The sequence below is a fragment of the Loxodonta africana genome, chromosome 15 (assembly GCF_030014295.1).
Source record: "Loxodonta africana isolate mLoxAfr1 chromosome 15, mLoxAfr1.hap2, whole genome shotgun sequence".
Taxonomy (NCBI): Eukaryota; Metazoa; Chordata; class Mammalia; order Proboscidea; family Elephantidae; genus Loxodonta; species Loxodonta africana.
The window spans coordinates 61969654-61983635 of NC_087356.1; the positions used below are offsets into that span (position 1 = coordinate 61969654).

The window sequence follows — 13982 nt, forward strand, 5'->3', positions numbered from 1 at the left end:
AACAGAGAGAGAAAGCCTTCCCGTAGAGCCTGCATCCTGAATTCAGACTTCTGGCCTCCTAAGCTGTGTTAAAATTAATTTCTGTTTGTTAAAGCCACCCTCTTGTGGTATTTCTGTTATAGCAGCTTTAGATAATTAAGACAGTTGCTAACTTATGACATTAGGCAACATACTTAGCTCTGAGTATCTGTAAAATGGGAGCATTGGCATCTCTCTCATAGAGTTATATCTCACAAATGTATTTAAAGTGCTAGCAAAGCCAGACATAGAGTAGGCACTCAACAAGTACTGGTTTTTTACTTGTGATTGCAGTTGCTCAGGGACCAGGTAGGCATTTCAACTGCTATTGCCCAGACAGAGAATGTTACTATCTAGGTAGCCCAAGGTGGAGCTCAGAATGCAGTTCTCCTACACAAAAAATTAGTTTGCCTTAAATATGTTTTTATGGGCTGGTCTGAGAAGGTAACTGTCTGCTTTTCATCATTGCATTCTCAGCATGTATAGTAGGCTCTCAACAAACATTTGTTGAGTGAATGAACAAATGTGTTGTTTGTGTGGGAAGATGCATCTTAAGTTACAGATAGCCAGCTACAAGAGGATATTCAAAACATAATTAGTTCATAAGTTGAGTCTGTGTACAGAAGTTACTTGAGGCCAGGCCCAGAGAAGATAGATCAGGAGGCCCAGAGTGGGATCTGCTGATAGGCCTACCAAGCCATGACCTGTAGTCTAGCTCCTGGACTGCTTCCCGGCTCAGACAAGACAACAGGCTCCAGTAATTCCTATAGCTGATATTGAGGGGGTATGGGAGGGAAGGGGCAGGGCCTTCCCAGAAGATCCATGAGCAGCTGTTGGGGTCAGTAAAGTGGATTGTCAACCTTGGCCTTGGTAGCTGTATCCTCTATCCCGCTCTCCTAGCAGCACAGATGAGGGGCATATTCAGATGAGGTCTCCAACAAATAGTTGTTCGATTTTCCCTTAGTTATAAATGACTCTCTCTCTCTCTCTCTCTCTCTCACACACACACACACACACACACACACACACAAACCCATATAGAAATGAGCTTGGACATTGATTCTGCCATTTTAATCCCAAATTCTGTTTTTCAAGTGTGGATTAAAAAACAAACAAATAGACAAACTTGTTGCCATCAAATTGGTTCCTATAGGACAGAGTAGAACTGTCCCATAGGCTTTCCAAGGAGTGGCTGGTGCATTCGAACTGTGGACCTTTTGGTTAGCAATCGAGCTCTAGTGCTGGTTTATTCATTGCTCTCTTGTTGCAAAAACTCTTTTCCTGTTGCTGAGGTATGTAGAAGCCACCTATGTCTCTGAAGGGGCTCAGCAGGGAAGGGCTCTACATCAGATATCTGGGAAATTACAGAGGCGGTGGAACGGCGGGGCCGGATGTGCAATCCCAAGGCAGTTATTGCCCAGTCCTTCTGGGGCAGAGGGTGCTTGCTGAGCTTATTTGCAATCACCGAAGTGTTCAGATCCTCTCCTACACTAACACATAGACCTTCAAGAGGAGTAGGAATTCCAGACTGCCTTGGAGGGAGACAAATACCTGCCGTAGCTTTTTCTTTTTTAAAATAAGGGTCTTTGCTCCCTGGAATCAGGCTGCCTGACATCATTATCTGTGAAGCTGGTGGAAAGTAAGAGAATGGTGTTTCTCTTCAAGGATGGGAAATCAGGTCATCGGCTCACAAGGCATAGCATACTCCCCGGGGCTGTGGAGAACAGGTACTAGTTTCTACCCTGAAAAACTATAGAGGAAAAGTGTGGCTGCCTACTACTGAGTGTCAGGGGGAAAAGCAGGGATATTTTTAACACACGGAATATCAGTGAACAGAATGCTAAGGAACTCAAAAACTTATTCCAATAAATACGAAGCATATGCTCTGCCTAAAGCAAAGCCAGCTTTTGCTATATACAAATCTCGTGAAGGAAAGAAATGTCGGAAATTGCAGAAATACCTGACCGCCTCTAAGTGGGCTACAACTGCTTGCTTAAGGAGCCCTGGAAAGCAGAGCGGATGGAATGGGAGAAGGGACTGGATGGTCTGGGGGTGCGTGGGGGTTCTTGGCCATCTTAACATCTGGGTCTGAGGACGGTCTGGAGCTCTCTGGAATCCTGGGAGCAAGGTCTCCAGATGGACATTCCCACGCACACAGCCCCATTCTGCCGAGTCAGGCTTTGAGTCACCAAGAATAAGGACAGAATATCCAGCATCACTACCCCGAATCTTCAGATGCAGAACATGGCCTGTCTAGGTGGTGGAGGTTTCTGGACTTAGCAAAAAATGGTACTTTGGGTTTTCTGTAATAGGTTCTCCCACTTGAAACCAGGAAGGGCAATTTGTATTCCTCTCATTACTGAGATTCCAATAATTGGGGATATTAATTGTATTGCTAAACCTGACAAATGTTTTACTCTCTCCTGTAGCGGGTAATTGCATCCCTAACAGCCTCTGCCAGATGGAAAGGATGTGTGTTCGCCGTTTTCATTAATACAATTAGTGCCTTAGCATCTCTCCTGCTCCCTCCTTAATGCACACTCCCAGGGACCAGGAGGAGGAAGGGCAGACGGCGCAGGAGGCCGGCCTGGGGGCCTTGGCCTTGGGGGAGGCTGCTGGGAAGGGGCTGTCGCGAGAGCTGCTCTGGAACCAGCAGCAGGTGAGCACAGCGGAGCAGGGAGAATGCTGCCAAGTTCTAAACCACAATAAAAACAACACTAACAACTGTGCGGTTAAGGAGAAACAAATCATTATGCTGCCTCCAGCTCCCTCTGCAACATCTCGGTCCCGGAACAGCTCCCCGCACGTGTGGGCGGCGCTGCCATCCTTCCTGCCTGGGAGCCTGACTCTTGACACGCTGCTGCAGCCACTGTCGCCCCCGGGCTGCCCCCACGCCTCGCTCCTTCCTCCCCAAGTGCGCTGGCTTCTCCAGGAGGAGCTGGAAGCTTCGTTAGCCGAGGGGGAGAGCGGCATTTTCTGCAGCCGGGTATTTGAAAGCCCGTTCCCTTTTACACAGGGAAAGGAGCAAAAATAATCCTCTGGCTGCCTGGACCTCCATGTTGCTTTCTGAATCATTCTCTTCTCCATTCCCACTCCTGGCAACACACTTCGCCAAATATTTACTCTGCTCTTCGCCCAGCCTCCTCAACCATTGCGGGCCTCTGATTGACAGACACTCACTTGCCAAGCAATTTCTCGCCTGGAGAGATGGAAGCAATGCCAGGAGAGGTTTGGTGGATGGACTTCAGCCTGGGTCTGAAGATTCCTTTCTGATGGTCTGGCCAAGGAGACCGATGATTCTCTGATGATTCAGAGGCTCTCCTGGCTCCTGCCTCCTCACAGCTGTCACAGAGATGGTTCATGGTGACATTTATTTCCAATCTTGGCAAAGCCACAGGTAAGGCAAAACTAGACAGGGAAACCTTTTCTACTGCTCTTCTTACTCTGTCCCCGGAGTGCCAATTTGAGGACTGTTAGGGAAGAGTCCCAGAGAGAAGCCACCTTTAGATAGCCATAGCCTACCCCTGGGAAGGAGTCCGTCCTTCAGAGGACTGTGGCTGTTACCGAATGGAAAATACTTAATATTTTCTTACCATCCTTGGGTGTATCAGGTATGAGTGGTCATAGTCACTATTCCATTTACACTCTGCAGGCACTCCACCCAGGGATAGCACCTCTTTCCTCATTTTGGGTCACCTTCCACTATCATCTCAGCCACTGACGGTGGTGGCAGCAAAGACTTACTTTGAAACACTCAGACTGTTACAGTGGGGTTTGAAGAACTTGGGTAAACGCAAGCCCGTGGTCCCTACTCCTGGGTGTGTCACCAGAGGGCAGGTAACTCTTAGCTTCATATGACTTCTCTAATGTAGGAATGATACTTCTTCCTGAGATGGGGATTTTTGAAACAAGGCTAAATGGAGACACATAAGCCTATTACCTGTTTTCCCTGACTGGAATGGACTCACCCTTCCTTTCCAACACATGATCTCCTACTTCTTCTTCCCCCAAGAAGCTTTCCTTGACCACAGCTGTATGAGAAAACCCTCACAAATGCGCTACCTGCCCCATTCACTTACGCTTGATCAGACCAAAAACAAAAACAAAAAACAACCCATTGCCGACGAGTCCAACTCATAGTATAGGACAGAGTAGAACTAACTGCCCCATAGGGTTTCCAAGGAGTACCTGGTGTATTTGAACTGCTGACCTTTTGGTTAGCAGCCATAGCTCTTAGCCACTACGCCACCAGGGTTTCCACACTTGATTAGAGTCCTGCACAATTAAAAGTGGCAGGATAGCTTGCTTGGCAGCTGGACCTTTTGCAAAGTCTTTTCCTTGCTCTGGATCCCACTCAAAACTGACAGCCTTATTATGTGCTTCCTGATAAATGGGTAGGAGCCACACTCTCATACATGGTATACGTTGCCTATAAAATCCAAAGAAGCTTGCCAAGCACTGTACTCTTTTCATTGTGGGGAGGAGGTACAAGGTGCAACCAATTGTCTTTCACTATAGAAAGGATCTCTTTACACGAACCAGACCACTAGACCGTTATGAACCTCACAAATTTTCAAGGGACTCATCTCCTACCCTCTGGCGTACGTATGTCGTATTAAGGATCTATGATTATTCCTGCTTATTAGGTCCAATTAGTATAACATTATCGGTGTAATGGGCCTATATGGTGTTCTATATCAGGACAATCACGTTCTCTTCAGATTATGATAAAGAGCAGGGACATTGACATAGCCTGAGGTAAACAGCATAAGTGTACTGTCGTTCCTGCCACTTGAAGTCAAATTGCTTCTTGTTATCGTTAGTGATAGGAATGGAGATAGAAAAGAATTTGTTAGGATAATATCTGTAAAAAATAGCTTCCAGGGATTGGGGTGTTTTGTTCCAGCAAAATTACCATATCCAAAATCAACTTTAAATGATACCACGGATTAAGCGTGTGATAATCTACACTCCCAAGGGCAGTCTAAGTGAGTTCCAGTTTTTCCAGATCCTCATCCACTTAGTATTGCCAGACTTATTAATTTTGCCAGTCTATGGGTGAAAAATTGTATCTCGCTATTGATTGTGAGGATGGTGCAGGACAGGGCAGTGCTTTGTTCTGTTGTACATAGGCTTGCTATGAGTTGGAACCGACGGACTTGACAACACCTAACAACAACAAGAGCAACACTGTTTGACTTATATTTCCCTTATTATTGGAGAGGTTGTACATATTTTAATACGTTTATTGGACTTAGGTGTCCTCTTTTGCTCATATGTCTAATTTTTCCTTTTTATTGATTTTCAGGAATTCTTAAAATTGGTTAAACATCTTCAAAATTTACAGATAAGAATAGAGGATAATATAAAAAATAGTCATGTCCCTACCACCCAAAACCCACCAAACCCACTGCTGTCGAGTTGATTCCGACTCATAGCAACCCTATAGGACAGAGTAGAACTGCCCCATGGAGTTTCCAGGGAGCACCTGGCGGATTCAAACTGCTGACCTCTTGGTTAGCAGCTGTAGCACTTAACTACTACGCCACCAGAGTTTCCCCCTACCACCAGGGTTTCCCCCTACCACCCAGCTTCATTAAATCTCAAAAGTGTCTTATTTACTTCAGACCTTTTTTTCTTTTAAAGAAATAAAACATTATCTATGTCTATGTCTATATCTATATCTGGAGCTCTGGTGGCGCAGTGGTTAAGAGCTTTGTTGTAAATCTTTTGATTTACAGTGGTTTGAACCCATAGGCTGCTCTTTGGAAACCATATGGGGCAGTTCAACTCTGTCCTACAGGGTCGTCATGAGTCGGAATGGCAATTAGTTTTTTTTGTTTGTTTGTTTATATCTATCTCTGTCTATTGCTATCTCTCTGTATCTGTATCTATTATAGCGGAGATTCTTGGGCTCCTTTGCCCAACCCTATTCTCCCTTCCTTCCTAACAGTAACCATTATCATGAATTTAGTGTTTACCATTCCCATGCAAAATTTTTCTACGGAGTAGGAGTTTATATTCTGAATGCTAATACTTTCTTGGTTTTATGCATTTTGAATTGTAAATTTCTCCTCTCATTCTGTGCTGTGTTTTTCACTTTGCTGGTGGTGTTTTTTGATATATGAAAGTTTTACATTTTAATGTGATCATATTTATCATACGTTTCTTTTACGGCTTGTGCTTTTCGTGTTACATTTTAAAAATCCTTTTTCTGTCTCTCTTGTATGCTTTTCGAGAATATCAGTCTTACCACCTTGGTGAATGTCTTTGTTCCCTTGAGGAAAGGACCATGATTTACATACCTCTTTCATCCTCAAAATCAAAAAAAAAAAAAAGAAAAAAAAAAAACCCACTGCCTTTGAGTCCATTCTGACTCGTAGTGACCCTATAGGACAAAGTAGAACTGCCCCATAGGGTTTCCAAGGAGTGGCTGGTGGATTCAAACTGTTGAACCTTTTGGTTAGCAGCTGATCTCTTAATCACTGCACCACCAGGGCTACCCCTCATCGCCAGCAATGTTAATTTTAGTGACTCCCAGCTGGTATGTCAAAAAGACCTAATTGGTGAAGAGCAGCTTGTTGTCCCTCTTTGCATATCCAGCTCTGGCTATTGTTCCCTTTAGTTGCTATCTTGTGACCTTTCCTCTCTTTTCTTTTTCTTCATATCTACATTTCTTTCTTTCCACTCTTTTGGCCCAGGACTCATGGGTTTAGAAGAATGTCAGTTAGAACTCTTTGTTAAAATGAAAAAAACTAAACCTGTTGCTGACCAGCTACTCTAAAGGGCAGATTAGAACTGCTCCATAGAGTTTTCAGGTCTGTACTCTTTGCTACAGGTGTTAAAAGAAAACATTTTCAAAGACACCAATTAGTTAAGATCTTACTGGCTTTATCCAGCAATTCATGAATCGGATAGCATCCATTCTAAAAGTAGAAAGGAGCTCCGAAAAACAGTACAAAGTTGAAGAGTCTTATAGGCAACAGGCACACAGGAACAAGGAAGCTATACTAGGCAATTTTGGATTGGCTGGTGGGCGTTTTCTTTCCTTATTTGGGATAAAGGAGAAATTTTTGAACGAGGTTGAGTTGAGCAGGCAAGGCCTAATTGGTTAGCTTAGGCTTCTGTTTCTTGGAGAGTTGCGCAGTCACAAGCAATAGAAACTTAGTTTTTTGGTTTGCTGACCTAGGGTTTAGCAGAGTGACTCCTTTTTGGTCCTACTACGATTTTCTTAACACAGGTTACTGAAAACTATCAAAAATAAAGGGGATTAGTTGGCTCGTACAAGTGGAAATTAAAAAACTAAAAAAACAGATGCCTTTCTGTCTTTTTGCCCTACTTCCTGCTGGCTTACGAAACCAAATCTGTTGCCAACCAGTTGATTCCGACTCATAGCGACCCTATACGGCAGAGTAGAACTGCTCCACAGGGTTTCCAAGGAGCGGCTGGTGGATTTGAACTTTTGGTTAGCAGCCAAGTTCTTAACCACTGCACCACCAAGGCTTCGAACAGTGGACTACGTGACATTTTTGTGCCTAATTCGGGGGATAACCTTGACACTAGTGGAGTGACATTTGAGTTGGATTATTCTTTGTTGGGGGCAGGGAGGATCTGTCCTGTGTATTGTAGGATGTTAAGCAGCATCTCTGGCTTCTACCCACTGGACACCAGTAGCACTTCCCCCACTACCGCACCCAAAAATGTCTCTTCCTGTTCCTGTTGCTGTCAAGTCGATTCCAACTCATATTGCCAAATGCCCTTTAAAACAAACATAAAAAACCAAATCTGTTGCCTTCAAGTCGATTCCAACTCATAGTGACCCTATAGGACAGAGTAGAACTGCCCCATATGGTTTCTGAGGAGTGCCTGGTGGATTCGAACTGCCAACCTTTTGATTGGCAGCTGTAGCTCTTAACCACTCTGCCACCAGGTTTCCAAATGTCCTTTGAGGGGGCAAAATCACTCTGTTGAGAGTTAATTGTTGCTGTTAACTGCTGGGGAGTTGGCCTGACTCATGGGGGTCCCAGGCACAATGAGTTGAACCATCCTAGTCTGGAAGCTGTGAGTTGAAATCGACTCCACGGCAATGGGTTAGTAGAAAGAAGGAAGGTGGAAGTGATGCTGTCAAGAAATGGCCACACCCAGAAGCTCTGATAGGAGATCCAAAGTGTCAAACAAGTCACCATTTTTACTCTTTTCCCTTTTAATACCCAGTAATCGATTCTAAGCCCTCAGTATCAGCTCTTCCATTCTAATTTTCTCTCCCCTTCTTGATTCAGGTATGTATTTTGTAGCAAAATTAGGAATATGTAGCTATGTCAGGGACTGGGAAAAGATGGCAAGTCCTGCATATATCAGGCACTCAATAGTTGTTACTATTTGGAATTTTGGTAATTATAATTAATTCAGAAACAAAAATGTATATTTTTATGTGTAGATTAACCCCTGATCAGCAGATACACCTATCACTGAGTTCTTATACAAATGACATTAGAGGAAGTGAAGGGTTTTTTTACAATGGACGTATGTCAGATATTTGCAATTTACACGTAATAGGCCAAGTTCCCTGGGAATAGTTTCTGAGACAGAGTTTGAACACAGGTAGGAGCAACAGGAAACCCTGGTGGCGTATTCGTTAAGTGCTACGGTGGCTAACCAAAAGGTTGGCAGTTCAAATCCACCAGGTGCTCCTCGTTAACTCTATGGGGCAGTTCTACTCTGTCCTGTAGGGTTGCTATGAGTCCGACTCAACTCGATAACAGGTTTCGTTTTTTTTTTTTTTTCAGGGGCAACATCTGTTAGGATGAGAGGGACCCAGGACTGGATAGAGGATGAAGCTGAACTATGATAAAGTTGCAATCCTGTGGCCGAGAGCTGGGATGGCCCTGCAGAGTTTTCTCAATTTGAGGCAAGGGGCAAAGCCCTTGTTCCACTGGATTATCTAGTCATTGGGTGAAGGCTACCTTGAGGGAGGGTGCAGTCTAGTGTGAAGCAGCTCCCTAATGCTAATGGCAATTCCTAGAAAGGGTAGCATTGATGGGCCACCAGCAGTCAACATTCCCAAAGGCTGAGGGAGTGCTATACTTTAGTATGAAAGGGGATAGGAGTTAGGCAGCACACCACAGCATCCAGTACTTTACCCAAACAATCTAAAAGCAAGTGAACTCTAAACTCATTAGTGACATAGCACTACAGTGATCATTTCCCTACCAATCGTTATTGAGTCTCCAGGCAAGCACATTTCCTATTGTTTCAAGGATCTCAAAAATAAGTTTTTCTTATAGCTTCCAAAATTGGGTTTAATGCTTGACTTATCAAACTGGCAGCTTGTTTTTCAAACTGTTCCTCTTCTGAGTAATATAATTTCAATGAAGTAAATGCCTTAGTTATTGGTCAGAAGCCATCTGAGATAGGAGTGTATCTTCAGGGATAGGATGATACCAACTTTTCACATCTTCCATATTATATCTATCTGACTCCCTTGGGAGAGAATATTTATACAGTTCTCTTGGTGACCTGCTGGTCTTGGAGTGTTGACTATCCTTTGTTAAGGTACGTGTAATGAATGTGGCGGCTCTTGAGATTTTAGTTACAATAACGTCATTACACAATAGGCTTTTCTTTTTCTGGCTTTACGTAACAGAGGCTGCTTACTCCTAAACACATTTCATTCACAAAAATAATCACACATTTTGAAATATTGTATTCTGTGTGTTCAGTCTCTTCTGAGAGCCTCCCAGGCATAAATCATTGTCAATCCCAGAAGCTATATTTGTAAGAAGCATTTCAGATTGGAAATGAGTTTATCAACATCATAAAGTGATACAAATGGATCATCATTGTATGTTCATGACACATACATGGGAGAGAAAAAACAGACTAAAAAGGAAGAGGTAAAACTCCTTATGTTTATGTTTAACCCACTCCTTAAAAATATCCTCAAGTCAAGAGGCTTACAGGTAGGAAATTAATACCTGGTTCCGATATCCATCCCTCCCCCCCCAAAAAACAAAAACCAAAAGCCAGAAAAGCAAGAGCTGGGAATAACTTCATGGGAAAAAACCCAAAGTTTGAAGACAATATGGTATCAGCCAAAATGTGTCCAAATGTTAGAAAACTCAAGTTGTTTTGAGATTTAGAGGGCAGCTTTAGGGAAGTCACTGTTTAGTTTGCTTTAGAACAAGAAAAGCGAATGGTATCATACGTTTCATGGCAGAACGACAGCAGTAATTTAGGTCCTTATCCTGGTTTCATCTCTGTCTCACAGAAACACGGTTTGACTGAGCCCCATCTTACACGTAAAATGGAGAGCGTGTCAGACCAGACTACACTGGATTTATATTTATTAAAAAGAACTAGTTGACAATGTTGATGGAGTACTCCTTTGCTATAGGTACACTGTTCATAGGAATGTCTTATGAAAAATCTGTGTTCACAAACTCTCACACTTGGCATCCCGTCAAGCAAAATTTTGCATGTATTTTAAAAACAGTTTGTCTTCTCTCCCTTAGGGAAACCCTGGTGGTGTAGTGGTTAAGCGTTATGGCTGCTAACCAAAAGGTTGGGAGTTTGAATCCACCAGGCGCTCCTTGGAAACTCTATGGGGCAGTTCTCTGTCCTATAGGGTCGCTATGAGTCGGAATCGACTTGATGGCAGTGGGTTCGGTTTTGGTTTTGGGCTGTCCCTCATATGATTTTTCATATTCTCCTAGACTCTGAAGCTCTTTCTTTTGGAAGAATCTTTTAGCATTGCACAACTCCAAAGGGCACCACTGACATTGCGATTCATGTGGCAAGCTACCTAAAGCTCCACATTTCCTGTCTTTTATCCCCTTATATACTATTTTAATATTTTCCTTTCATTCCTGATACTTCCCAAACCTTTTGTTTTGAAAAATAATTTCATAAACCGTGCAGTGTAGCGAGAAGCTATGTGATGATTAAAGTATTGTGCTGGATATTTGTTGTTTGTTTGCCCAACATCCAGTATCTCTTCCTCCTGACAACATTAACCTATTTCTTGCAGGGAACTTCAAACTTCCTCTACTTCTAGCAAGGTTGTTTGGGCAGAATTGATCCCCAACTCCAGGGGCGGGTTCTGATGGTGATAGGTATAAGCCGATTAGTGTATTTAATTTCTTGGACCTCAGAGATTGGTTCAGGAATGGCTGTATAACCCAATCAAAGCTAATCAGATGACGGGAGATATTTGCCAGGGCTTCTACCACTTCTGTGTGCGCCATTAGACATGATTGACTCTTTCCTGCTGCATGTAAAAAGGACACTAGGCAATGACCAAATAGCAAATCTCTAACCTAGAGCATACATTCTAGTGGGGGAACAGGCAGTAAACAAGATATATTGGATGGTATTCAGAAGCAAGGAGAAAAATAAAGAACAGAAGAGGAAAAGGGAGTGTCTTTTTTTTTTTTTTTTAAATCTGTAGGAGGGTATAGGAAAGGCCTCATTGACTTTTGCTCATTGAATAAAGACCTGAAGGAGATGAGGGAGCAAGTAGTCAAATATCTGGGGAAAAGCATTCCAGACAGAGGGAACAATACCTGAAAATCCCTGGGGTTGGAGCCTGCCTGGAGTCTGTGGAAGAGCTTTGAGGCCAGTGCAGCTGGAGCTGAACAAGCAAGTGAGATAAGGCCAGAGAGGTAACAGGAAGTAAGACCTGCACAAGGCTTTGTAGGTCAGATGAAGACTTGAGCTTTTATTCTGAGTGAAATGAGAAGCCATCGGTGGTAGAAGGGGGGAGGTTGAAGTAGAGCAGTGACATGATGTGACTTAAATTATAATAGGATACTCTGGCTGCTGTGCTGAGGGGGGAAAAGGTAGAATCAGGGGGACCAGTTAGGACAGCTAGGAGGTTTTAGTAAACTGAAATATTGGTTCCAATTCTTTTCTCTTATGTAATAGAATTAAATAGAGAGAGGGAGGCAGAGAGACAGAGAGCAACAGAGTCAAAGAGTCAGAGAGAGGCAAAGAAAAAATTATGGGTGTGGCTTTTGGCACAGAGAGTTGACTGCAGTCAAATATATAGAAAATCCAAACATTTTGAAGAGAACTGTATTGGCTAAAGCACAACCAACAACTAAAAGAGATGGAGGCTATGCAAGATATAAAGAGTCCCTTTGGCTTTCAAATTTCTACAGGCAGGAAACAGGCTGAGAAACCCACTTGCCACCAAGGAGGGTGTATTCACCTATGTCCTCTCCCTGAGTGACTAAGGAGGATGATGGAAAAGGAATGTTCCCAGAGGGTAGAGCCAACAGCTGTGGAAAACAATAGACTGGGGAGTCATTCTTAAGGAGCAGAACAAATGCCTAATTAATGTATGGAACATTCTGTTACCAGAATAAGGTTCTTGCCTTTCACTGGTCAAGAACGAGCAGGTAAGGCACGTAGTTTTCCACACGAGCAAAGCTTTATTGAAGAGGCTTGCAAGCAGAGATGAGGAGGGCCTAGAGCAACACATACTCCCGTCTCACAGAGCAAAAGATGGGCCTGAGTTTTTAAAAGTTCTTGGGTGGGAAAAGATTCATGTTTATTCATAGGCACGGGCAGGGATATGTTAATTAAGGTGAGGTGGGGGGCGCAGCAACTTTCCAAGATGGCTTCTGTCCTGGAGGCCTCTGGGATTCATAGCAGGACTTATTATGGGGTGTTGCGCCTGCACAGTCTCTTGCTCCCTGGGTTTGATTCCCCAGCTGAGGCTGTAGCCCCTCACTGCCGCTGGTGGAAGGTCACACAGTGGTCACAGGTGGATGTTCTGTGCATGTCCCTGGGCCTGGTTTTCTCCAGCTGCTTCTAAAAGGCAACTTTAAAGAAGTTTGTGGGCTATTTTTAGATACCCTGCCCCATTGTTCTGGGGAACAGCTTTGTTTCTGCACAGTGGCCCATTTCTTGTTACTTTATTTGCAGATTTGAGGGCCCCTCTGTTCCTTGTCTTAATTAAGTCCCTAGGTTCCACACCCAACCCCTTATCACCTCCCTGATAGTATAGTCTATTTCTCTTTTACTTGCTTCTCCTCTAACCACACCAATCTCTTCGCTATTTCTCAAATGGACAGCCTCCAATCTCAGGGCCTTTGCTCCCTGTCTTAGTCCCATGCCCCCTCTCTCACCCATCTGCCCAAATAGAGGGACCCGACAACTTTTGCTCAGTGAGATTTCATAATAGTTACGAGCCAGTAACTGCTATTTGCTTCCATTATTTCTTTTTTTGAATTGTTACCAGTTGCCAATCTGACACAAAGGGTCCTTGTCTTTTCCCAAGTAAGAATACAGGCGAAAGACAAGCTTTATTTTCAGCAAGCTATATTTTGCTTGAGTCAAGCAAAAGGAGTTAGCGAGGATCTAAGCCTCTCCAAAAGACTGACTCGAAAAGGGAAGCAAGGCTAGGGCTTATATGGGTTCAGTGGAGACAATAGAGTAATGAATGTTTAGTGGGCTTCTTTCAAGGGGCGGGTACTTCTCAGAATGGTAGTGTATGTTAATTAGGTTGCCCCTGCATCTGGAATCTAAGATGGAATCCGCTGATACTCAAGATGGAGTCCTCTCAGCAGCCCTTGGCATCACTTATTATGGGATATAGCGCAAGCACACTTGATCTTCAGCACTACATCGCTGTTTTCGGAGAGCTAAGGAAGGTTAAACGCAGTAACACTTTGTTCTTCTGGCATGCGAAGACTGTAAAGGAGGAGACTAGAAAAACATTAAGAAGGAGATAGAAATTCATGGGTTGTTTCAATCTTATCTCATGTTGACAGAGTGGGTTCTTGTTTACCCGGCTTCAAGATGGTAATCTTTTAAAAGCTCTTTTCCACCAGCACAGTTAACCCTATCTGTCTCACGACAGGGTGTGGTTCCTGTTTACCTAACTTCTAGATGATAATCTTTTAACACCTCTTTTGTTCAGCCACCTGGCACAGTTAACCCTATTTGTCTCAATCCCCCCT

The 13982-nt window shown here is 43.5% G+C and overlaps 1 protein-coding gene across 2 annotated transcripts in view; it reads left to right on the forward strand.

Annotated features, from left to right (window-relative positions):
• Positions 1 to 2898: 2898 nt before the first annotated feature.
• Positions 2899 to 13982, forward strand: part of SIAE (sialic acid acetylesterase) — a 112151-nt gene continuing 101067 nt past the window's right edge. For both annotated transcript variants that reach the window (XM_023557096.2, XM_023557097.2), the window contains exon 1: positions 2899 to 3415. The gene's annotated coding sequence lies outside the window, so the exon portion shown is untranslated. The remainder of the gene's footprint in view (positions 3416 to 13982) is intronic.